The following is a 27934-nucleotide window of genomic DNA, read 5'->3' as shown; positions in this document are numbered from 1 at the left end:
CACTTCCACCAGCTCCCTCAGTACCCCTGGGTAGATCCCATCTGGCCCCATAGACTTGTGTGTGTCTAAGTGGTGTAGCGGGTCGCTAACCATTTCCCCTTGGATTATGGAGGCTTCATTCTGCTCCCTGTCTTCCCGCTCAGGGGGCTGGGTACCCGGAGAACAATTGGTCTTACTATTAAAGACTGAGGCAACGAAGGCATTAAGTACCCCAGCCTTTTCCTCATCCTTTGTCATTATGTTTCTCCCCCACATCCAATAAAGGATGGAGATTTTCCTTAGGCCTCCTTTTGTTGCTAATGTATTTATAGAAATATTTTTTATTGTCTTTTACGGCAGTAGCCAGATTAAGTTCTAGTTCGGCTTTGGCCCTTCTAATTTTCTCCCCGCGTAACCTCACAACATCCCTGTAGTCCTCCTGAGTTGCCTGCCCCTTCTTCCAAAGGTCATGAATTCTCCTTTTTTCCTGAGTTCCAGCCACAGCTCTCTGTTCAGCCAGGCTGGTCTTCTTCCCCTCTGGCTCATCTTTCGGCACATGGGGACGGCCTGCTCCTGCACCTTTAAGACTTCCTTCTTGAAGAACATCCAGCCTTCTGGGACTCCTTTGCCCTTCAGGACTGCCTCCCGAGGGACTCTGTCAACCAGTCTCCAAAACAGGCCAAAGTCTGCCCTCTGGAAGTCCATGATTATGGTTTTGCTGGCCCCCCTCCTTACTTCTCCAAGAATCAAAAACTCTACCATTTTGTGATCGCTATCCCCAAGATGGCCTCCAACAGTCACATCACCCACAGGTCCTTCTCTGTTCACAAACAACAGGTCCAGCGGGGTGCCTTCCCTAGTTGGCTCACTCACCAGCTGGGTCGGGAAGTTATCTTCCATGCTACTCCAGGAACCTCCAACACTGTTTCCTCTCTGCTGTATTGTATTTCCAGCAGACGTCTGGTAAGTTGAAGTCCCCCACAAGAACAAGGGCTAGCGATTGTGAGACTTCTCCCAGCTGCTCATAGAATATTTCGTCTGCCTCTTCATCCTGGTTGCGTGGTCTATAACAGACTCCCACCATGATATCTGCCTTGTTGGCCTTTCCCCTGAGTCTTACCCATAAACACTCAACCCTGTCGCCACCATCATTAACCTCTAGACAATCAAAACACTCCCTAAGGTACAGGGCTACCCCACCGCCTCTCCTTCCTTGCCTGTCCCTTCTGAAGAGTTTATAGCCATCCATTGCAGCACTCCACTTGTGCGAGTCACCCCACCATGTTCCCGTGATGGCAACTATATCATAGTTTTCCTGCTGCATAATGGCTTCCAGCTCCTCCTGTTTGTTGCCCATGCTGCGTGCATTGGTGTAGATGCACTTCAGTTGGGCTATTGATCCCACCACCTTTTTGGGAGGAGAAACCCTAATTCCTATGTGACCATTCTCAGGCACTTCCACAGTTTCTAACACATCAATAAGCCTTGAGTCTTTGCTGCCGCATGGATCTCCATCCCCTACCTCCACTGAGACGGCAGACTGAAGGACCTCGCTAGCACACTGTCCTTCAAATATTGGTGTGCCGCCCCCAGGCTTATCTCTAGCAAGCCTGGTTTTATCCCTTTCACCCTTCAAATCTAGTTTAAAGCTCTTTCAATGAGCCCTGCTAACTCCTGTGCAAAGATCCTTTTCCCCCTTTGAGACTGGTGTAACCCATCTGTCGCCAGCAGGCCTGGTGTCATGTAGACCGACCCATGATCAAAAACCCCAAAATTCTGCTGGTGACACCAGGCTCAGAGCCAGGTATTGATCTGCTGGCTCTTCCTGTTTCTTCCCTCATCGTTCCCTGCAACTGGAAGGTCAGAGGAGAACGCTACTTGTGCTCCTGATCACTTAAGCAGTTGTCCCAAGGCCCTGAAGTCTCTCGATTGCCCTCGGACTTCTTGTTGCAACTTCATCGCTGCCTACATGAAAAATCAATAATGGATAATAATCTGAGGGCTGTACCAGGGTAGGAAGTTTTCTCTTCACAGGAGCCCTATTTCTCTTCTACGCAGTCCTATTTTCAACATTCTGTATACTTTCTGATGCCATTATTGTTTTGTAAGATTTTGGGTAATAATGCCAGTTCACTATTGATGGTGGCAACAAAGTTTATCAATTATGAATTCACCATTTCAGCTGTCATGGGTAATCCAGTGAAAAAAATTCATTGCTTTAAAGGCAATTTTGTATTCTCACTGCAATTAATTGAAAACTAGGTCAACAGCCACTCCGGACAGACAGTGATATTAAATGGGGGGGGAAATGTTATACAGAAATAATTAAGCACTTACTATATTAAATTGTGATAACATTCTTTCAACTGTACCCACTGACATATAAATTTGAAAGTAAATTCTTTTGCTTCATGTTATATCCAGTTTCAGGACTGCAACACAATGAAAACATCACTGTCCTGGTTTCGGTTGGGATAGAGTTAATTTCCTTCCTAGTAGCTGGTGCAGTGCTGTGTTTTGGATTTAGGACAAGAACAATGTTGATAACACACTGATGTTTTAGTTGTTGCTAAGCAGTGCTTACCCTAGTCAAGGACTTTTCAGCTTCCCATGCTCTACCGACTGAGAAGGCTGGAGGTGCACAAGAAGCTGGGAGGGGGCACAGCCAGGACAGCTGACCCCAACTGGCCAAAGGGACATTCCATACCATGGGACGTCATGCTCAGTACATAAACTGGGGAAAGCTGGCCGGGGGGGCCGCTGCTGGGGGACTGGCTGGGCATTGGTCGGTGGGTGGTGAGCAATTGCATCATGCATCACTTGCTTTGTATATTCCAGTATTATTATTATTATTTTGTTTCAATTATTAAACTGTTCTTATCTCAACTCACGAGTTTTCTCACTTTTACTCTTCCAATTCTCTCCCCCATCCCACCGGGGGACAGGGGCTAGTGAGCGAGCGGCTGTGTGGTGCTCAGTTGCCAGCTGACGTTAAACCACAACAATCACTTTTCTTTGGAGCCTCAGTAACTGCTATGTGATAAACATGCAGGCATACTGCATGATAATGAGTGGACTTATATATAAAAACTAGCAATTAAATTTTTCCTTTTTTTTTTTAAATACCTTAATTGGTAGTTAATTTATGCACCTGATTTTTCAGGTGCTTGTACAGACTCATTAAAAATGACCTCCAAGAAAAGCAGGAATGCTGAAAAAGGAGGCAGAATGACAGGTTGGCTGCTACTAAGTTTAGCCTTTTTCTGTGCTGGGAAATGCTTTTGTAAGTACTGTAATTATATATGATGGGAAGTTTCAGAAACTTTTCATATTCCAAAATATTACAATGCTAGTAACAGACCTGTCAGTATTTCTCTTCCAAATCCCTGTTTACCACTTTGGTACAAAATTCACTACAGGCTGAAATCTGGTGTGTACCATATTAGCCTGGAAAAGAGCAATTTTGTATTCTTTTGTTATATAAAATCTGCCTTTTTTCTGTCAAAAAATTAAGGAATTGTTTATTATATCCTAATTTGAAGAAGGAAGCAAGGAAATGTAAGAGTAAATTTGTTTTAGTCAGTGCAGAATAAATGGACTAAAAATTTGGTTTTAACATAAAACTGTGAGGCTACATAAAATTAGTTGCAGCACATGTACAATGACATCAACTCATTACTTTATTACAAATGTCCTTAAAGCCTCACGCAGACTGGCAAGTTGTGAAGCATTGGCTGCCTCCTTCAACTAATAAATACTTTACAGTGGGGAGAAGTGCATAAATGTAGGTCTTCATTTTATGCAATTGATCATATTTGAGATTTAAAAATACCAATGTACATGGTAGCCACGATGGCTTTATAGACATAGGAATCCAAAGGGTACATTTATTGTCTCTTGGGAATAAGTCTGCCTCACAATACTTTCACAGACACATTAAAAATTCCATGTGCACTTTCCTCACTGGTAACCCCACTAAAGTTACATAAATGCACTAATAGAGCTCTCACCTGCACTCTTTGGTCAAGCCAACGTGTCCAGGATTTTTGAAATCTTAAATGACCTTCTCCAATCATTGATCCACTCTTGCTTTGCCTCTTACACACTTTGGAATACGCTTTTCATGTCAAGGACATCTATGGGGGCAGATTTTCTGCTTGGCAAAAGGCAAACACACCCAGTAGTAGTTTTTTAGTTTTCATCTAGCTGTGACTGAATTCCTCACTGCTAAAGTAAGGGGCTGAACTCTGCAGAGTATTATGAAGACAATCCGTTTAAGCTATGTAAAGTCCAATACTCTATTGTGCAGTGTCAAAGGTCTTTAGGATCACTTAAAAAATATTAATTCCAGTAGAATGATTTCTTAGGTATCCTACTATATGAACTGATACGAGAATGCCAAGATGGTGGCGTGATCTCAATCTCTGAATGTTCAGGGGTAACATATGAAGAACAAATAATAACCAGGCCACTCTAATGTGTTTTACCTGTCTTTTTCTAAGCTTACCAAAGCTTCATAATTCAAACAGAGATGCTGAACTTTAGATTAGGGGCCACGTCTTCCTAAGTACTTGTATGGTAGCTAATACAATGGACCATAATCAAGGCTTTATTGAAAACTAAATATTAAATAGCAATAGCAATTCAAATAATACCACCATCTCTCTAGAGCACAGTACATTGATTGCCTTGTACTTTTTATAGGATAATTTTAAAAGCAAAATAAAATGTGGATTGATTGTACATCAAATACAGAATGGCATTATGTACAGTACAAGCGTGGCAAAATGTTCTCTAAAGGAAAATGCATACCAATACCTAAATCCCACTCTGTTCTGCTTCCTTTTTCATTATAGCTGATGTTTCATTTTACCATATACATTTGAAACTCACTTTGTGTTTTAATGGAATGCTCTGGGCCAAATTGATCTCCAGTGTAATGTTACATGTGCATGTCAGACAATTATTACGATTTTTAATGGCATGAGTTTGGGGTGGCTGCATTATTCATGTGGGGCATATTGATGAGAAGGTCATACAGGTCACTGCAAGAATTTAAAATACTTCTGCAGTTCAGAAATGTACTTTTTACATACGTACTTTTAAAATGTGTGCTTACTGGTTTTGCTTTTTTAATTGATCAGTACTAATATTATTTATTTCAACCTTTGTCTATAAGGTCAAATTTCATTAGCTACTCTTTGCAGCCTCAGAATGAAATGAAGACTACAATAAGCTTTAAATTAGAAAATCCCAAAAGAAAATTCCAGTGTTGTAGCAGATTCTCACTCTCTTAGAAAATTAATGGAGCAGACTTGTAGAACATTTTCTGTATCCTGTGCCTATTCATTTAACATATTCATTATGCTGGACATCATGTTATGTTTGAGCATTTGCAAGAACCTGCTCTATTTTTTAGCAACAAAGCTCCCGAATTTTCTTCATTATGAAAATATTGTTAGGTTCTGCAGGGCTGTCTATAAGAAATACTTCAGAGTTCATTATATTTCTGACATCATTATAACAATATCCTGGAGGTATGTTTTATCTGTTGTGGTGACTCTATCCCCCTTCTTCTTGCAGCTCCTGCAATAGGGGATGCAGTCAAGGAAAAATGGCATCATATCCATATTGCTTATACATTATTCCTGTTCCCCTTGGAGCTTGGTTTTCAGCTGTGAATTGGAGGAACCCATTAGGTCTTGTAACTTACATCATGGACTAGACCATCCACAGGCAGCTCCAGTATTTGGGATGCAGAAACATGATATAGAAAATCATCCCGAAGTTTCATAAACTACCCTCTGACAGGAATAAATGCTTACTTTGAGTGGAGGTATATAGAAAATATCCTTCATTTGACATGGTAGCATCATGGCTTTGCCTTCACCAAGGGCTGAGTGACTGAATATAAAAAGCCATGGCCAAGAGGACACTTGCAAACAAGGCCTGAGCATAATGAGCCACGGCTGACATGACAATGCAAAGAGGATCTGAGTGTAATGAGCCTTAGTGTGGGCCGTGGATCAACAACCGACAGGAGAATCGTACCTGAAACTGCTGGAAGGGTGTACTGTGATCTGATTGGCAGCTTGTGTCAGCATCTGGCTGTAAAGACATTTGGCAGCAGAAGCTGGGGTTGGGGGGGAACATTGTTATGTGGACACCCAACACAGTGTAGAAGCAGAGTGCCTGAGGTGGAACTGCTATGTGTCGGCGCTGAGCTTCTGCCCAAGATCTTGACACAGAGGCTGGTCAGAGGGAGTGTCACATGTCCCTGGGCTTCACTGTGCTGCCTCACTGGGCTGGTAATTGGGGTGGGTTTCAGTTAATTGTGTGTATGTGTGTGAAAAGCTTTTTCTGACACAGCCTATTTGTTGCTTGGTCCACTTAAATTGAACTTAGCAGTGTCACAACGTTTAGTGTTCCATTTCCCTCTGTGACATCATGCCATTCCACTTTGTAGTATTCGAGGATAGAACATATAATTTAGGTTTCGATCACTTTTTAGAAGCATTGACCATCACTTGCCTTCAGTCTTTCAAATCACATTTAAGAAAAACACCATGACCTACAGACAATACGTACAAATACCCCAAGAAGAGCTGGAGAAACCTGAGTGATTTCTAAGTGTTGGGAGCATTTTGTGACATTTATGTTTGGAAAATATAACATCAGACAGAAACGAAGTTTTGAATAATCCTAGTAACAGATATGAGGTTGTGGTTTAAAGGACTGGAGCAACTACAAGTAAAACTGTATTGCCAAAGAGCAAACATCATTTAGAGTCTACTTTGAAAATTCTCTTTGTTTTGAGAGTATCCAGAGGTAGCTAACCAAATCCTTTGCAATCAGGAAAAAAAGCTCCTGCTGATCTTGCTTTTCAAGAAATTATCCTGTGTAAATTATTGAAAAGATGAGTCACTATTTCCGCAATTTCCTGTAAACACACACATATTTCATGAGATCCTGTGGGAGAGGAATATTTTAGAAGCATAAAACCATAAACTTACAATGAACTTCCGTACTTTGGAAATGTCTGACACATATGGGCCAAACATTCCATTTTTAACTCAAGATTTACATTCTCACTAGAAAGATCAACTAATTTTTTATTTCATAGCATTGTGTTTTAACCATCACTTCTTTAGCTGTGCTTCCCATCATCAGATTAGTGTATGCAAACAGAATAGGATATACAGAGACCAATTTGTTAATCAAATCCCTTCTCATTCTTTTACTCTTTCTTCTTATGATCCCTGCATGTTCTTGGTATTAAACATGAAAAAACTTAAGAGTGGTTCTTGTTAAAAATGTAGCTCAAGAATTCAGCATGACCTTTTACATCTAGACCCTGATTTAAGAGCCAACACAGCTGAAAGCATAAGATAGCATGCTGCTGTAGCACATTAAAAGGTCAAATTTAAATGAGTTCAGATTGAGATACTGTTCTTTATCTTTGGGAGGAATCAATTATGAACTCCAGTTAAATATATAACTCTCATGACTTTTTCTCAAATGGCATATATTGATGAATTTAACCCATAATTATGCTAGTGTTAACAAATACTTAACATCTGACTCCTAATCAGTCATACCAGAATCAAGAGGTATTTAATGTTTGCAAAATTAAGTATATGTATTGGTTGGTCTTCTACAGTAAAGATCTGATATGTGTGCAACAGTATTTCCCAAACTATTTAGTCCAAAGGGAGATTCCTGTCCTCAGCATACAGAGTAACTTTTACTTTACACTGATCACTTAGGATGTTTTTAACAGTTAAGATACTGAAGGAAGGACTGGTAATTACCTTCAATGATTCTACTGTGGACAAGGGCTGACTCCGAACGCTGGGTTCAGAAACTTGTTCCTTTTTCTCCATTTCTTCGTATGAGGTATCTGTGTTAGCTGTGAGGCGGCCAGAGTACAGGAGCCAGGTGGAGCCCTTTCGAGAGCTATTTTTTCCCCACTGTTGCTAAGATCATTCATCTGTTCTGTTCAGATCTTGTAATGGGATCCATTTTGGCTGTGGAGGTTCCCAGCAAGGTCAGTGTGTCTCTCTAGAAGTGGCTCTTTATGAAGGAATGAGTTCCATATACCTAAAGTCCCAAATTAAAAAACATATCTTACTCATCCACAAACCACTGTGTGTGTGCACACATATATATGTGTGTGCGTGTGAGTGTATATATGTATGTATGTGCATGTGAGTATATATGTATGTATATATATACACATATATATGTACACACTAAGTAAGACAAAATGTAAATAATGTGGACAGGGGTTCTAACCATTGTTTCAACTTGTTCTGAACAGCTACATCATGCTTCAGTGGAATACGTTGGACTTTTGCCATTGACTTCAAAGGAATCAGATTCAGGCCACTAAGAAAGCAAATTTTTGAAACCAATAATATTTAAAAAGCCTGGCTTTGAAAGTCATGATATGAAGCTCAGAGTTTGCTCTCCCCTACATAGAAATAACCTGTAGGGGGGAGAATGGGACCTTTAGATAATTAACTATTCAGTAAGTCTTAAGCAGCTCAATAGTGCTTTTTATCTTCAAAGTCCTTTTAAACATTAACTAAGTAATCCTCTCAATCCTCTGAAGTAAATAATTTGGTATTTATTATCCTGGTGAAGAACTGCTATAAATTAAAAGAAAATGCTGAAAACAGCACTTTCCATTTACATTTTTTAAATAGGAAAAAGAAAAAAATGCAAAAAACTCAGGCTGTGAATCTGCATTTCCTTGGTACTTACTCTATTTCAAGAGTTACTGCTCCAAAGGAAAAATATAATCTGTATGACTGCCCACTGCCAGAGATGGAAAACCTACTGCAGAAAGTAGCTGCCTCTGAACTCTACTTCTCTCCTAAACAACTGTACTTTTACGTGAACTTTTCTGGCACATGCTTCAGATAGCCTTCACTGTCATGAATTGCCCTGATTCGTGGAAGGACTGCAAACTCTCACAGTGGATGACATTTAGTATAGATAAATGTAAAGTAGTGCACCTGGGAAAAAAACCCAAAGGATAGCTAAAAGAAAAGTGTTACCAAACAGGAGTAAGATCTTGTGGTTGTGACACGTAGTTCTATAAAAACATCAGCTTGATGTCCAACACGATTTAAAAAAATTAAATTAATTGCTAAGAATTATTAGGAAATGTTCAGTGGGGTTTCCTTTTAAGTATATATTTCAGTGGATAATCTCACCATTCCTGTATATTTACACTTACATACACAAATGGACTGGAGAATAAGTGTCTCTCATAGGATTTCAGGTTTTGGTGTTATTTCTTAGTGGTGGAATTAAGCACATTTCCCACAATGTTTTTCAAGCAAATGGTGTTTTTCTAACAATTATCTGACAGACTACCACACACACTCAAGCCTCTCATATTTACAACTGTATTAAAAAGACTGAGAAAGAAGGTAAGCCTAGATCACATCATCCAACAGGTATGTTTGCATTAGAGGACATCAGCATTCCTTTAACTTAACTAGCTTTAAACTCTCCTACAAAATGCTGAATGCACAATACCAAAATACTAGCTAATGGACTTCTGATTGGAATTAGTGGTCATGTTAGTATTGCTATTCTCTGTTTATGGGGAAATGAAATACAAAAAGTGATATAGAATATTACAGAATTAATTTGTATCATATTTTTATCAACACGTCCCTAATATTAATGTATGTGCTAAATCTGAATATTAGCTTTACACCCATATGCATGGTAGGAAAAAGGCAGGCACTTCATCTTTTTCCATTATAATATTTTATTCTTGCAAAATCATATCTTTCCACATCTATACTGAAATTAGAAAAAAAAAATTACTCAAAAAATTACTCAAGAGAACATCTATGACCAGGTGACCCGCCTAGTGGATGAGGGAAAGGCTGTGGATGTGGTCTACCTGGACTTCAGCAAGGCCTTTGACACTGTCTCCCACAGCATTCTCCTCGAGAAGCTGGCGGCTCACGGCTTAGACAGGTGGACTCTGCGCTGGGTCAAAAACTGGCTGGACGGCCGGGCCCAGAGAGTTGTGGTGAATGGAGTTACATCCAGTTGGCGGCCGGTCACGAGCGGTGTTCCCCAGGGCTCAGTACTGGGGCCGGTCTTGTTCAATATCTTTATCGATGATCTGGATGAGGGGATTGAGTGCACCCTCAGTAAGTTTGCAGATGACACCAAGCTGGGCGGGAGTGTTGATCTGCTCGAGGGTAGGAAGGCTCTGCAGAGGGACCTGGACAGGCTGGATCTATGGGCCCAGGCCAACTGTATGAGGTTCAACAAGGCCAAGTGCCGGGTCCTGCACTTTGGCCACAACAACCCCATGCAGCGCTACAGGCTTGGGGAAGAGTGGCTGGAAAGCTGCCTGGCGGAAAACGACCTGGGGGTGCTGGTCGACAGCCGGCTGAACATGAGCCGGCAGTGTGCCCAGGCGGCCAAGAAGGCCAATGGCATCCTGGCCTGTATCAGAAATAGTGTGGCCAGCAGGAGTAGGGAAGTGATCGTGCCCCTGTACTCGGCCCTGGTGAGGCCGCACCTCGAATACTGTGTTCAGTTTTGGGCCCCTCACTACAAGGACGTTGAGGTGCTGGAGCGTGTCCAGAGAAGGGCAACGAGGCTGGTGAGGGGTCTGGAGAACAAGTCTTATGAGGAGCGGCTGAGGGAACTGGGGTTGTTCAGCCTGGAGAAAAGGAGGCTGAGGGGAGACCTCATCGCTCTCTACAACTACCTGAAAGGAGGTTGTAGTGAGGTGGGTGTTGGTCTTTTCTCCGAAGTAACAAGCGATAGGACGAGAGGAAATGGCCTCAAGTTGTGCCAGGGGAGGTTTAGATTGGATGTAAGGAAAAATTTCTTTACTGAAAGAGTGGTGAAACATTGGAACAGGCTGCCCAGGGAAGTGATTGAGTCCCCATCCCTGAAGGTATTTAAAAGACGAGTGGTTGAGGCACTTAGGGACATGGTTTAGTGGGCATGGTGGTGTTGGGTCGATGGTTGGACTCGATGATCTTAGAGGTCTTTTCCAACCTCAATGATTCTATGATTCTATGATTTTCTGATGTTGAGTTTCCAATTGAGTTTATGGGTGAGCTGAGCATCAGTTTTATGCTTCTGCTCTGTGCCCTTACCTGTCCTCCTGAATGATGGCAAATGACACAGTAGAATGTTAGGATGAAGACATGAAAGTCTGAATGAGATACTGGAAACAATTCTGACAATCACACCAGGAAAAATGTGAATTTACTTCATTCCAGGAATCCAATTTTTACATGGTGTAAATTGTATGTTAATTCTGATAAGGAGATGGTTTATTTTTCCCTTCTGCTGATTACTGAGGAAAAATACATCAAAGAATACCTTTTCCCATGATAATATGACTGATTATCTGGTTCAGGATTTTTCCCTGTTTTGAAAAAAATAGCATCTTGATCAGAAATAATCTAAAAGAAAGTGGATGGACAGGAACACCATGGTCTCAGCCCAATCTCTGCTCTTCAGGGACTTAGAATCCTTTCAGTCTTTGTTTCATCACATTTCAGTAAGAGCTTCAGGCAGCAGCAGAATTTATACTCTAGGTTAGTGATACTAGTCCTGCTTTGTCCTAAATGTCCACAATGAATGGGCCATAAAGATGGTTATAGGAACCTTCTACACAAAGTAGAACAATGTCATGTAATATAATAATGTGAAGCATCCTCACAAGCAGATCCAGCCTCTATGTAACTTGGGGATGCCCTTCACTTTGTGTTCATGTTGTTGGGGCAGCATTCACTGCATACTCATAGCTCTCAAATCCCTACTTGAGATAATGTTTAGACAAGTATCAGTACCGATTCTGTTTGAGTTCTTGAGATGCTCTAGGCATTACTGTCAAATCTTTTTTTTAATCTCAGGATAATATAAATCTTCAAAAAAGATCTAAGAATTATATAATCTTTTTGGAAAAAATTGTTAATCTTTTTTCATGGATTATAATGGTTTTAGTTTATGAACTTATATAAAAAGGTGAACTTAGAATATTTCAAACTTGTAATTTTTCTTTCTATCTCTATTGCCACTATGTATGTAAGGGTTTTCAGGGTCTACACTCTAATACCTTTTTTTCCCCTGAAAATTAGTTAAAACTGTCCATGTTTCCAGTATTTTCTGTTATGTATAGTTTTCCTTAACATTGTCATTTTTAATTCAACATTTATTGCTATTTCCACAAAGACTGTTTCACCAAAACCTATTTTCCCCAACATTTTAGTAAATGAAGTTATTTTGATTAAAATGTCAAAAACCTGTAGACATTTTAGTAAAAATGAAAAGAACCCCACTATCTAAAATCCTGCAAAATGAAAGCAGCTTAAATTTTAATGGTAGGAAAATTATGTCTTTTTCCCCCCACAGATTCAAGTGTTAGCAATTGTAATTGATAACAAGCAAGATTCTAATTAAGTGTTAGCCATTAAAAAGAAACCACAATGGGTTCAGCTCACATCTGAAGTTTATCTACAGTTTATTTTCTACTCCACAGTTGGTTTACAAGCTAAAATTTCCTTCAATTCCAAACATTCTAAAAGAAGGACCAGAATAAAGAATTTCTTAGAGACTGTCATTCCTCTCAGTCTGCTGGTCCAAATCTTACTCCAGAACCAAACTGCTATGCTGTTAAAGGTTTTACTAGTTGAAAGATTTAGCTATTAAAATTTTCATCTCTAATACGCATTTAGGAATAAGTTTGCCAATGACAGAAGTGTTAAAAGTACATATAAACTAAAACTTCAGAGAACCAAGGCTTTGAAATCATTCAGCTGCAGAGAAGAGAATAAATAGAATTAAATCTTCTACAATTTTAAGTAACTGAGTTTTGCAACAAGAAGAAATCAGTGGAAAACTATCAAACACACCTCACGTCATATGGAATAATTTGTGTTGGGAGAGAGGTATACCTCCTTAACTGTTAGAGACAGGAAATAATTTTAATATACTTGGGTTTGGGATATGCATGTCAGTTCACACCTTCCACATACAATTCAAAGATGAATACAACTAATGAAATATTCTTTTCTAAAAGGCATCAGGAGAAGTTAGAGTGGTCCAAAAATCAAAAAGAAAAATATTAATGTATAAATAGTAGATAAGCTGCATGTTAAAAAGTAAGCCAGTTAGTGCTTGACATGTTTTAAAAATAAAAACTTTCCCTTTGAACAACTGTTTCACTCTCCAATCAAGCATCTGGCACTGCCTGCTATCAAAGTTATGACACTGAATTAAAAGGACTCACTAGTTCAGTCAGTTACTGAAATTTCCACTGCCCAAAACTAGAATTCCCACTGTCCTTTAGAAAGTTCAGATCCTGACCAAAACAGTGACAATAAGGCCCCTTTTTTTAGAGATACTCTCACAAGAAGAAAAAGAGTGTATAATTATTTATACTGGAGCAATGAGAGCTGAGGCTTAGAACTAATGATAACGGTTAAAAAGAACTTGTTCAACAATGGGACAATTGATTCACCATGAAACTAAGCTGTAAAAGACACTTTAGGAGAATCATCCATGAGCAGAGTTATAAAATATTCATGGGGTGCCTCTATATCCAGTGTGTAACTAGGATACTCTTTCTGGAGACGCTATTACAGAAATATGATATTCAAAATATGAACATCTGGTAATCAAATGCATGGCAGTGTAGTACTTACATGAGAAACATGATTTATTCCCAAGGAAGGATATTAATTCTAAACACAGGGCTTCCAGACTTTCTGGAAGACAAAAACATGAAAGAGACAGGGGGGAAAGCAGAGCTGTGTGTATCAGGAGAAAAATCAGAACTGAAAAATTGCTATAGTGAGCCTCGGAGAAATATAATGAATCAATCTGGGATTAAGCTACTAGATAGGAAAAAGAATAAGGATAGCACTGGGGAGGTTGTACAGACCTCCAGGGCAAGAAGAGACATGAGAATAAAATTCTGCTTAAAGATGAGGTGAGAAAAAGAAGGTAAAAAAACCCCACCAGACTACGAGAATTCGTAATTCCAACTCTCTAATTACCAAAAAAACCTCAGAGACACAGAGGAGGAGAAATATGGGAATGAAGATGTAGTGAATGATTACATCTGAATTAATTAGGGGCACAAACATGTGAGTGCAAAGACCCTATTGCCAAGCATATTTGTTTGGCATTAACTAGTGATGGGGATGGCATTAATGCTTTTAGAAAATTGAAATAATTTTGCAAAACAAATTTAATGTGAGGAGTTGATAGGCCTTCTGTATCTCAGTACAGTAATACATGGAATATAAACCTTCAAAGGAAAGCCAGTTCTACATGAATTTACATAGGCCAGCTGAAAAAAATAAGAAAAAAGTGCTGAGTAATGGACATGAAAGACAAATTCTTTGTCTCTGTAAAATGGTGCAGCTCCATTAACTTTTTCATACAGTTCAAGGCAGGAAGGATCCATTAGATCATCTATTCTGACCCTGTATATCATAGGTCATTAAATTTCATTTTCAATTGTACTCAGCTCAGTAGTTTATGTTTAACGTATTACAGAAAAACATCTAGTCTTGATTTGAAGGCAGAGAGATGGAGAATCAAACATTGCCCTTGGCTTTTTGCTCTGAAGGTTAAATACCATTGCTGCTGTGAAATTGTGTCTTATTTCTCACTTGAATTTGTTTGGCTTCAGCTTCCAGCCAGGAGTTCTTATTACAAGATTTTTTTTTCTGCTAGCTTAAATAGTCTTTTAACACTTAGTATATTTTTTTCTTGTACTTCTAGATCATAAGCAAGTCACTTCTTCCTTGGGAAGCCATAGAGAACAAGTTCTTTTTTGTCATGCCTCTCTATAAGGCAGCTTTCTCCAGCTTTAATAACTTTTCCCTTTTTTAACCCTCTCATTTTTAGCAATCAGCACCCACAATTCTTGAACTGGCCAAAGTTACCTTACCTCTCTACCCACATTTGTTCACCCTTTGTGTATACTTTGCAGTAGTCATTTTTGCAGAGCACCATACTGAAGCGCAGTTTGAGCTGCACATCTATTGTGTCTTTTGAGGCACTGAAGCTCAGTTAAGTCGTCTACATTTCCTATATAATCAAGATACAAAGATAGGTTCCTTTAGAGAATGAGCCATATTTCAGGTGAGTTATTTCCGTTTACCTCATAGAGAAGACAGAGTGACTGAGCTCCTCATTTGGAAACTCTTTGGTATTAATAAAACACTGTAGGAGTATGAGATATACACAAAGACAATTCAGCTCCCTACAAGGTACCTGGAATTTTATTCTCTTTCCTGGTAATTTCTACAGCCAGTAGGATGAAAGCAAATTCTTCCAAACTCATTTCTCATTTCTCCTCTGGCTCCACCTGCTTTCCACCGGTTCCTCTGTATTTGATACAGGGCTGTCTGCAAATTCTGGGAAACAGGATCTCTGTACTGTTTGATGAGGAATTTACCAAAAATTACGAACAATTTGTTAATCTCCTTCTTCTTGTCTATCTGTAATTATTTCCTCTTTGCCTGTGTTAGTAATAACAGTTTCAGGAGCAAGGGTGAAAAATGTAACACAACCCTTTACTTATCTTTACATGCATGCTTATTACTTACTTCCAAACCACTGGCAATACCACCAGGCACTCACACTTCAACCAAGGCACTAATGTTGCTTCAGCACTTAATACAAAATATTACAGTCCATCAATGCACAGTCTATAATGAAAATTGGTGTTCCATAAAGAGAACTTGTAGAGCAGGCTGATTCTGTATACACCATTTATTTCTACTGATGACTTTTCATAACTCACTTCCAGCTCTGTTTTGCTCCATCACTCATGAGTTATGAGGTCATCTATAACTCATGGAAATAAATGATATATCATGAGTTATCCTTTTGTAAAATGTTGTGTTAATATATTTAACTTGTATCATTTGGATTTTTCCTCAGAAGAGGATATGAATTTGTCCATGACATATCAACACATTTAATTCTTGTCCTGCACGTTAAAGTAACAGTAAAGCAGCTCCACTCATACCTATTTCTATCACCAAACATGACCATGTAAATAAATATTGAACTGATTTTTTTTTTTTTTTTTGCAACATTAAACTCCACAACAATATGCATCAAGAAATCTCTCATCGAGCTGGCAAAAATTGCTACCCTAGGCATTTCCCCAAACGAGGTTCCTTTTATTCTTTGAGTCTTACATTCCGATTTTGTCATCTAGAATATTTTCATTCTTCTCAAGCAATTCCCTTCTTTTATGCACTGAACTAAATGGTGCCTGGAAATGAATAAAGGAAAAGTCAGTGCATTTTGTGATGGCTTTGTGTTGTGGTTTTTTTTTTCTTTTTTTTTTTTCTTGGCTGATCAGAAGCTATTTATTTATTTACTTAGAGACCTTACTAAATCTGCCACACACTATTAAGTTGTCATCTCATAAATTAAACAATATGGTGTTTATATGCCCTGCAACCAGTCTTTGGTCCTACCCAGGCAAAAACTTGAGTTTTCTAATAAATCGGTTACAGCAATGAGACCAGATGGCTCAGCTCAAGACATTGAACTTGTTTGTCCTTTCTGACCTTGGGTCAGTTTCTGTTGTCTCATAATTCAATTCAAGCAACCGTTGGATGACCACAATTTCAGAGTGCCAATATAACACTGACAAAACTGATGAGAGTAAGAAGGATAGGTAAGCACTGGGCCTGTCTAGTGGGTGTTACTTTAGTTTTTTCCCATTGCAGGATCCCTGTCCCCTGGCCAGCCCACAATTCACAAAGGGTGAAGAGCAACGTAGGTAATGGGGAAATAATCTGTCTCAGAGTTTTAAAATCTTCTTTAGTGATAATGATTGACCTCCAAACCCCCATAACTCTATCTATTAAACCCTATGTAGCTGATCTCAGCTGGTGAGATAGTGAAAGGAAAACAGGATATTGCTGAGGTGACTTCAGTCCAAATCAGATTTTACAAATACAATTTCTTGAGGAATATTCTCTGCAAATCTCTCCAGTGAAAATGAGAGAAAGTAGTTGCACCCCTGTGCTTATAAAAAAAGAAAGTCACCTTATTTGATAAGGTGGTATATTTATCTGAGTGTTTAGGCCAACTATGGAATAAAACATCAAGAAAAAGAATAAAAACTAAAATTGTAGATAATTAAAATATAAAATGAACTTGTCTATTCTCAAATTTGTGAATAAATTGAAAATATTATATCAGCAGTTACATTTTTTCTTAAAATGGTCATCAGAATAAATTAAGTAGTTTTATTACCACAATTGATATTGCATCAATTTATATAAACTTGCACATTTTAATGTAGTGACATAATTAATTTTTAAATTCTTTACAAATACTAAGGATTACTTAAAGATTGTTTTTCAAAGACTGTCATTAATAATGGCACAGAGCAACATTATATACTGGTAAGGCTCTCACTTCAATTTCTTGTCCTTGATCGCACAGTAGATTTTTGAAGAGTGCTTAGACACTGTTGATTTCTTTTCACTGGAGACAAGCATCATTTCAAAAACAACAAAACACTATTCACTGGCATTCTACACAAAGCCAGTTAAGATCTGCAAAATGTAAAACATGAGTTCTGGTTAATATTTTTTTTTTCTACATAACTTTCTTGATCAACATTGCCTAAAGCACTTAGTGAGTTATCTGCAGAACTCTGAAGGCAAAGTACTAGAAATATGAAGTTGCTGAAATAGAAAAGTGTCATTTTCATACTGCCAGTATTCATCCTCTTGAGAGAGGGATGGGGAATAGTGTATTTCTGTCTTTCAACAAGGAAGTGTTTGCTATTGCAGCTCTGGACAGAGTAGAGGCTTTCACTCATGGGACAAAAGTCTATTTTTACCACGTATGCCTGGAGCCAAATTTCATCCCACACTCTAACCTCTTTGTAAACAGAAAAGGAATTGTGCTTACAGGAAGAACTGGAGGAAGAGGATTTTTGGGTACTATTTCTGTTGGGAGTATTGGGCTTTCCATTACCTGTTTACCTCTTTGGCATGTAAGGAACATCTCTGGATGAACTTGGTCTGGGGAGTACAAAGCACGTTATACTACACTTCAGTGATTCACAACCATGCAACTGTCTTATTAGCTATTCTAAGTTGTGTGGGCTGTTTCAGGCCCTGGATAAATTGTAGACAAAAGGGCAAGCAGTTGAGTTTTTAAATTCACTCTTTGCCCTTTCTTTTCCTCCCATTTTGAACTGTAAAGAGTCTGAGAGGTTCTGATCTATGGTTCATGTATGTTTTGAGGCTATCTCATCATACAAAACATAAAATTTCATGTCAATCAGAAGAAAGCCACAAGCTTCTTTTTGAAGATTGGAAACCACTTTTTTTTACTCTTAAGATTTGGGTCAAATGTCACCTACATCTTTCCAGGTAATTAGCAATCAGAAATAGCACTAAAAAAATAAGTAGGTAGGAAGTATTTCAGAACATGCCTCTAAGGGATAGCAATAATTTAATAAGGGATAACTAGCATAGTACAGCATAGGGAAAACTCTACCCACCTAACTTTGTGGATATTATAGTGGAACTTACAAATTTTAACAGCAGATGACATTACTTATTTATATTTTTAGAAAGCCTTTGATGAAGTTCTAATTACAAACTTCTATTAACTATAGAGTTCTACAGTCAGATAGTGAGAATCCATTAGTATCTAATTAAAACATACTAAAAAACTGAGCCCAGTTATCTAGCTCACTGGACACAGTTCTTGTTCCATTGAGGGCAATCTTGAAGCCTTTTTTTTTTTTTTAACAAACATACACTAGCAGAGGAAGGGTTTTTTCTTCACCTAAATTTAGTCATCTTTAAAACAGGCTGACTGAGCTCGTTGCCTAGGATTCCTCTGTAGATATTTAAGATGGAAGCGATGAACCTTCTGGCAGCATCTCTTTCTCTCTCATAGTTACCAAGGGAGTTTTAGTGACTAACAGAGTGACAAATAACTTTTAGATGGCTGAATTAAATCAGCTAATGAATCCAGGCTTGCAAACTCTTCCCAGTCTTCAATTATTCAGCAGTCACTAAGTCAAATGAGTATCAATAATAACTATTCCTACTGATTTCTGATTTTATTTATCTGTATAACCATCTTCCATCTTCAAAGTGGGAGATGCAGATGACATAGTGGTACAAAAGAGTTACTGTACTGCAAGATGCAATTGAATTTAAGTGGCATTATTTAGGTGATATATAACAGTATACTCTACATTTATCAAAGTAGAACATATTCCACTAGTATTTGGGTTTATCTGAATCTAAAGGAAGGAAGTGCACTAACTCTTTTGTTACACAAAGAAGTGAATGTGCTTTCAAGGAACTGGTGCTTCTAGGAAGAAAATGTGCAATCTGTAGATGAGAGTAATTTGATTACAAAAAATTCAAGGCTGTTGCTTTTCTTCTGAAGAAACAAAGATTGTCCCTGGAAGAAACAAATTCATTGTATCACAGTATTAATAAACACCATTGCAATGTTTTCAGTAAGCACATTCAACAGGCATAAGGAAAGGCAGAGGAAATACTAACTTGGGCCTCAGTTTACATAGTGCTTTACAGATCACCCGAAGCAGTGCAGTTTAAGTAAACAGACTCTGATTCTAGAACATTTTGGTCTTGAATCTAAAATTTGAATTTAAAAAAGCTAGATTGCAAAAAAGAAAAAACATGTAGAACTAAGATCAAAAAAGTATACGTACTCTTCAAAAAATCTGAATACATTATGGGAGGCACTAACGTGGCTACTACGTTAGAGTTGTGCAAATTACTGGTTTTCATTACATGCAGAGAAAGTGATCTACAGAATCCTGATGCAAAAGTAATTACCAATACCGTCCATTTTGGCTTTAACTTGAATGTGAACAAAAAAAATGAAAGTAAGTACCACAATACAGGGAACAACAGTTGACAGAGCATCCTGTAACAAATGCTTTCTTTAGTTATCCATAGTCACTGATGGATGAGATCTATATCATCTTGGGAAATTGGTTGGATTCTACTTATAACTTCACTAATCATTGATGCTGATAATATTTTTAAATTTGAGAGAAGGGGAAAAAAATAACAAAATACCTTAAAGTGACTGTTGAAAACTTGCAAATTCATACAGTATCACAAGAAATTGAAATAAACTTATGAAACTGTATTTAGAATGAAAAGATGATCCAAAGGCCTTCTGAATTACCAGTAGAAGATTCAGCTATTTTCAAATTTCTAATTGATTTATTTCACATTTCTGAAAATCCAGAGTCACCCAGGAGCTCTGTAGGGGAAATATCAGCAAAGAAAATTTCCAGATATATGAACCAATCTAATATCTAGGCAGTGATCTGACAAAACTGTCTGAACCATCAACATGCTGATAATTTCTAACTAAAGTAATCCTCCCATCTGCAGTTAAGCAAATAAATCATCAGAATTTTGCGAGATCTCTCCTTCAGCTCTATCACTGGGTGCAGTTTCAAAATATATTGAAAAACACCTAATGGCAGGATGCTACCACTAGTTTCCACTTTTTCCATCCTTGGCCTAATATTCAGATCCAGCCTATTCAATTCATGATCACACAGGGAGTCACTCTGTAACCAATTTAATAGGAAAAAAAAAAAAAATTATAAAAGCCCCCAAAACATTTGTTTTCCATGAGATCACCAAACTGAGGGGGAAGGAAGAGAAAGCACGACTGCCCATTTTGAGTACAGCCTACTGATAGGCAGGTATAAGGATAAAATGCCTCCTATCACTCCCGAGATAGGATTACTCTTTCTCAGTGTTAATATTTAGATACTCAAAGTGATCTGAGCATTTAAATTTCCACGGTACCTGCCATCACCTGCTGAGCACCTTTCAACTCTCACTGAAGTCAATGAGAGATGAAGAAACTCAGTACCTCACAAGGCAAATCTCCCATTGAGCCAACAGCTGCGATCTGAGACTAGAAACTGCAGGCATTCATGGACTTACAGGCTGTAGCTGCTCTGATTTCATCATAAGTTTTACCTGAGTTAGGGATAAGCAGACTGAATTGCTGAGAACATCCTTTGAGATACTGAGCACCTGTGTCTCCTTATAAGCTTGAGGCACACTGAAATACAAAAAAGAAATACTGTCCATTTGAACCCTGAAACTATACTATTTTAACAGATATGCAGGACTGAGATCCTACAAAGAGGTATTTGTGTGAATGTCTGTGTGCACACAGGTTTACACAGAGAGAGAAGCGGGTAACAGGAAATAATGGGAAAAAAAACTGATTTTGACTAACCTTGTTAGCAAACTAAACACATGCTGTTACTTGTATCAAAATATATCTGGAAACTAATGAGATCCAGCACATTATTATACAGCACCCCAAGACTGCTGGCAGTTTGCAAAATAAATTAAGACACAAAACTCGCCCCCCAAGGAATTTACAGTGTAATTTTAGATACGACACAGGGCAACACAATGACAGAGAAGAAAATTGGGGACAGGAATGATAAGTGTTAGATGGTGTCATGGTGTGCATGTTTTAATGATTGCTTCAGATACTTTAAATATAATTATTTACTTTCTCCTCTAGCCTTTTTAATGCTAGCCCTCGTCTTTGACTGACACTGGTTGGTGTGCAGACACAATTGAAAATTGAAATAGAAGTTTTTCCCTGTACGTGCTCAAACAGGTGAGCCAGTTGTCTTCAGCCTCATTATTTTTTGATGTACAGTTGTTTTTCCTTCAAAATTAGAGCTGTAACACAGCTGTTTCTGTTACTGTGATTGCAATCCCATCCAGCTTATTGTCTACATAGAATGGAAAATCATATGAAAACTATAACTGCACTTAATTCTGTGCAAAACATAGAATTGTTTCAGGAAAATAACCAACAAAATGTTTGTAATACGATATCTGCTTAGTTTGAGGCACCAGAAATTTTTATTTTCCTTTCACATACTTCCCTCCTTTAAAATACCTGTAACTTTTTGCTTACAGAATCACTCTTTCTTTGCATACAATAATATTTTTGCCTTTCAAACATTTTAATAAAGCAAATATGGCATGGTATTCTTGTTCAGTTGCTAAATCATGCATAAAACCATTGTGTTTTAAATGCAGTATTCAAAAATATGACAGAAGTTACGTGCAGAAGTCTCATTGTATTTATAGTCTTGTCCTAGACTGTATAAGGCTAAAGAGTACTCAACCCCATTCTATTTTTTCTAGTCCAACTTTTATTTTCTAGCTGTATTTGAAATTGGTGGAATGACTGACAGATCAAATTAGCAATTCCAAGCAAAAAATGGCATCAATTGTGCTTATTTTGGAGAACAATTTTCTCATTGTTGTCTAACCAGTAAAAGAAAGGGATGGATATTCTTTGTGATAGTTTAAAAATGGAAGACAGACAAAGAAGATAGTAGATCAATAAAGAAATCGGTAACGTTAGCCAGCAGATAATATGAGACCTCTGAGTGCTGAAAAGCTTCCAAAAATTCAGTTTTCAGGCAATGTACAGAAAGAGGTAGATAAGGTAAAAAGAAAAGATAGGAAAATATAAAATTGGAGATATTGTTAATTATATATGTATTTTGCAATAAAAAGGGAAAGACACAGAAAACAATTCAAGCCAAATCTACAAACAAACATGTAAGAAAGGGAAAAGGGAGGGAAGTCTCTAAGTGAGAACCCTTGTTAGTGATGTTATGATCTAAAACTTCAGCCAGGATCATTGTAAACCCCTGTTCTTAAGAATTAAATTGCTGACCTTAACTGAACTTTAATCAGTTTGGAATCCAATGCAAGCAAGACAGGACAATGACAGCACGTCTCTTCACTGCTCTGTTCTCTTCACTGTTTTCCCTCTTAATACATGGATTCAGCAAATGCAAATTCAGGAATAGGTTGCTCGCCTTCAAAGCACTCTCTATAGATTTGGACCACATTAACTGAGAAGTCATCTATTTTTGCAAGCATATCTACGTAGTAAAATAAAAAGTGGTGCTTCAAAGATCCTTTAGAGGGTAAAAAGCCAAGTTATAAAATGAAATAGTGTAGCACAGTGTGGATTCACCACCTCTGATTTGGAAGCAGGAGATAATTAATCATGTAACACTATGAGAGTAACCATGAAAATCCTATATCCTTTTGAAAATAATTTCTCAGACTACATTTCGATAGTACAACAGGTACACAGCCATACCACTGGGTCCGACCTGCCAACCATTCAAGGAAGGAATTGCCTGGAGTGTACCACAGCTGCTTTCTGGCCCTCCTATGCAGGCTAGGCTCCTGCAGAAAGTAGAATGCATGAAAAATGGACAGTATGCCCTGAGCTTACCTAAACAAGCAGGTGAGCTATAATGGATGTCTGCATTTGCATTGAAGTGCCACTGAAACCAGCAGCTTAGATATTAACCAAGACACCTGGATGTAGCACATATTATACACTCCGTTATGAAGAAAATATGTAGTCACAATGAATGATTCATTTTGGATCATTCACTTTATATGAATTTAAAATAGTGCACATGACTAACTGGTCTTCTTCAATAGGTGAAAGCCCTGTGAATAGGGATTATAGAGTTTAACCAAAGTTACTGAGTGAAAAAGTGATGACAAAGTAATAAAAATTGCCTACAGATTTTTTTTAAAAGAGTGGAAGCCTTCATTTTTATGGCAAAAGTAGTTCCTACAAAAATATTGATCCACCAAAAGCCTACTTAACCATTGCACTATGAATAGCAGGTAGGTAATTCACAATAAAATTCAGGCAATCAACACGTCTTTGAAGTGAGAATATAGACAGAACGTACGTCATACAAAAATAAGTCTTTGGTGTATCATTTAAAACATGCTTGAGGTATCATTTTAAAATGCCTGATTTAATTCACAATTGAAATTAGGAAAGAATACTTAACAGAAAATAGACAACTTGTCTATATCTGTATATTCATGGATGAATAAATGCTAAAGATATGCAACATCTTGTAGCACTAATTTATAAAGCGTGGAACCAAGTGTAGTTTGCACACAACAGAGAATACTGGTGATTTCACAGTCTCATAACTTCTACTAAATCAAATGTTTCTTTTAAATGCTGCATTGGGAAAAGCTTGAATGATATGTGGTAAGTCTAGTCCATTTGGGGGGCTTTTCTTTGCAATTGTAAGATAGTTTTTTTATGTCCTCAAGAATTCAAACACTGCAGTATAATCTAATTCTTTTATCTTGGCCATTTTTTTTTCTGTATTTTTCTTAGGTGATACTAATTCTCACAGGTTATGAATTGAAAAGAGTGAGATCTATGTGGCTTTGCTGCCCGACTAACTGAGAAAAGTATCTCTGTGTACTCTGGGATCCTTGGCTAACAAGCTAATTGTTCAAAACTTGTTAGGTGGAATCTGATGACATGGAACACATGGCCACAAAATATTTGTATGCTACAGGACTTTTGCGGGGAATAACAGTTCTATTGAACTATGCCAATTGAAATGAGACTGTGATTTTGATTATATGAAGGGATAATGATGGAAGTTCAGGATAGCGCATGCCATTATTATTCCTTCCAATTCACTAGAATAATTTTTCCCACTATAAAATTGAATACCATTCCATAAGCGTTACATGCAATATAGCATAGAGTTAATTTCATATAGAAATAAAATCTGAATTATTTAATTATTGATACAGTAGTCAGTGGAGCAGCAATAGAGTCTATACGCTAAAGCTCAATCAATAGAATTAAAAACCAGAGGTGGGTGAGCTGGGAATATATTTCACCTACTGCTCTCATAACACTTCCTGTCATTTCAACTTGCAAATAACCAAATGAATTTTCACAGGCAATTAGTTGTTAGAAATACCTGTGAAAGCAAGTATACTCCCAGTGTCTCCAAGTAATTTAGACCAGCAGGTGTTGAGGAAGCAGTACATCTTCAATAGAACACAAAAAGTTTCCACGGTACCATTGGTAAGACTAAAAGAAATTAATTTCAGGAGGATAAGATAGCCTATTGTTTGTCTTACATTTAGCAAAGAAACAACCAACTACAAAAGCTACTCGCACAAAAGCCGTACCGCTCTTTGGAGTTTAGTAAGCCCTTCTCAGTCGGAAGACATTTCACAATGCAGCACTGTGAGTGTTAATTACACCATAAAAGAGTAACCCAAAACCATACACAGCTTTATTGCAACACCCATAAATCATTGAAATATGATTCTGCTTGGTATCTTTAAGTGTAGAAAAGTAAAAAGCATAGAATTTTTATCTGAAAATAGCAAAGTGGTATGGCAGTGTCATATAAAACCAGTGAAAAAATGATGAAAAGTACACTTTTCAACATATGCTTACACTTAAATATAAGTATATGTGTGCTTGCATACCAAACACTTAGATAAGGACTGTTGTGATCTTGCAGTTTGCACAATATCAGATTCATGACAACACTGTTAAGTCGAGCTGTCATCTGGCTTTCTGTTACACTACCTATTTTTAAAAAAGTAAAGAAGGCACTTCAGTCTGCATCTACAAGATATCTGTAATTTGGGGGTGACTAAGTCAATCAAAATTCAGAACTGTGCCCAGACATCTTTCCATCCCTCATATTTAAGTATAAAGATTTTTTAGAATCAGGCTTACCTCCAGGTAAAAAGCTGACTTTCTAAAATCAGCCACTGTCCAAAGATGACAGTGATTTACTGAGAGAATCTGGAGCTATCTGGATCTAGGTAATACCCATCTGATAATTTACGACAAAATGGTTGATCTATTATTTGACAAATGATATAAACATTATTCAATTGAGTAATTTGTTCATGAAGAGCCCTCTGTTAAAAATAGTTGATACTCACAAAAAACATATTTCTAATTATTTAAATTTTAAAAAGTTTAAAACTATTTTGTTTCCTTTGGAAAGTTTTATGGGTATATCCTTTGAAAATTTAATCCAAATATATTTAAAAGCATTTTATTTGGAAGAAGAAAAAGCCTTAAATTTTTATGTAGATTTCATTTGCTTTGAGACACAAATAGATATGGACTAGATAAGTAACCTTTTTCATTGAATAAAGAGTCAAATAAAATTTTTATATAGCACAGATGATCTCAGGAGAAATTATGATCACTGCTTCACTACATGACTCTGAAGTTCCCATGTAATTTCATTATGGATTACAGCCCTGGTGTAATGTAAATAAAGCATCAACTATATTTTTACATTATGCAAATGGTTTGAGATATATGTCTATATAAACACTAGGAGTTTGCTCAGTGATTCTAATATTCATAATCTGTACAATTAGTCCTCCAAGAAAAAAGCAGCTTATCTATTGAAATTCCTTCCGGAACATAGGAAAGAAAGAATAGAAAGAACTAAGTCTTTTCTACTTGATTTAAGGCTTTAGCTGAGACATCAATATTAGAAGGCTAGTAACCCTAGGTTTCCTCTGTAGTTGGAAAGAGAGAGAGTAGGCTCCATAAGTTTGTGAGTCTGCTGACCCATGAGATGACTACCTGCTGGTAGCGCCTCTCTTCTGCTGGCAAGCATCAACAAGGATCTCAGTTTGGGGTTTTTACTTTAATGTCTAAAAGTAGGTAGAATGAATCTGGGTACGGGTGTAAAGTCACCCTGTTGCTGAAAGTCTGGTATGCCTATATGGAGACAGCACAAGCAACCTCAGCTGCTGAGGTTGTGCAGAGAGGTTTCCACAGAAACCGTATGCGTGGTGAGGCCACAATTTACAAGCCAGAAATAGAAACTTCTATTACACTGTTCTTCTCTACCCAGTGAAGTGTCATATAGGATCTAAGACAAATTTACTAGCTGACAGGGTGCTGGAATAGCCTTAACAGCTTTCTTTAAAGTCACAAACTGGTACTAGCTCCATAACTACATTTCTTGTATTTCTGAAGGAGCAAGTTTAAAAAATTGCTGGAATTAATTAGTGAAGTGCTCTGAGATGAAAAGCTCAAGAATTTAAATGTAGAAAGTTTTATTTAAAAAAATGAAAAAAAGCATGAATTTGAGTTTGCACCAAAAATTAAAGCACATCATTAAAAGGTTCTTCAGCCAGAACCCTAAAAACACAAGGAAAGAAGGATTTTGATAGAAGATGAAAAGAGCACAGCTTAATAAAACCCTTGAAATTTGGGATAATAGGGCCCTGAAACTAAAACTCCTTACCTTAATTTCCAGTAAGACCACTATAAACGTGAGGGCAAAGGAAAGATGGCTAGCAGGAACGAGGACAAGAAACAAACTGTGCATATTTAAAATAAAAGTAAAAGTAGGCTCAGTACATCCAAGCTGAATGGTGGGGGGGAACAGAAATTCCTCATATTAGAATTTCTAATTAGTCTATCAGATGAGCGTAGTGTCCAACAGTGAGAACATCGCAAATAAGGGACCGATACTAAAGAACAGTTGAAAAAAACCCAGAAGAGATCTAGGCAATTACAGACTTGTTGGTCAACAGTATGCAAAATGAGTTATATAGCAAGCAGAAAAACAAGCAGAAAAAATGGAACATAGGTTCCTGTCCTGGTTTCAGCTGGGATAGAGTTAATTTTCCTCCTAGTAGCTGGTATAGTGCTGTGTTTTGGATTTAGCATGAGAACAATGTGAACTGACGTTTCAGCTGTTGCTACGCAGGGCTTATACTGAGTCAAGGACTTTTCAGCTTCCCATGCCCTGTCAGCAAGGAGGTGCACAAGAAGCTGGGAGGGGGCACAGCCAGGACAGCTGACCCAAACTGGCCAAAGGGATATTCCATACCATATAACATCATGCTTAGTATATAAACTGGGGGGAGTTGGCCAGGGGGCAGCGATCATTACTTGGGAACTGGCTGGGCATCGGTTGGTGGGTGGTGAGCGGTTGCATCACTTGTTTTTCCTGGGTTTTGTTTCTCTCTCTCTTTTTGTTGTTTTC

The 27934-nt window shown here is 37.8% G+C and overlaps 1 protein-coding gene across 1 annotated transcript in view; it reads right to left on the bottom strand.

The window, feature by feature from the left end:
• LOC143160725 (heparan sulfate glucosamine 3-O-sulfotransferase 1-like) overlaps nt 1-7905 on the bottom strand; it is a 118578-nt gene extending 110673 nt beyond the window's left edge. Inside the window, exon 1 of the mRNA XM_076338814.1 lies at nt 7791-7905. The gene's annotated coding sequence lies outside the window, so the exon portion shown is untranslated. The remainder of the gene's footprint in view (nt 1-7790) is intronic.
• Between the last annotated feature and the right edge of the window lie 20029 nt (nt 7906-27934).

Source organism: Aptenodytes patagonicus, chromosome 5 (assembly GCF_965638725.1).
Source record: "Aptenodytes patagonicus chromosome 5, bAptPat1.pri.cur, whole genome shotgun sequence".
Lineage (NCBI taxonomy): Eukaryota > Metazoa > Chordata > Aves > Sphenisciformes > Spheniscidae > Aptenodytes > Aptenodytes patagonicus.
Note: the sequence above shows the minus strand (reverse complement) of the source record. Positions and strands in the feature narration are given on the sequence as shown.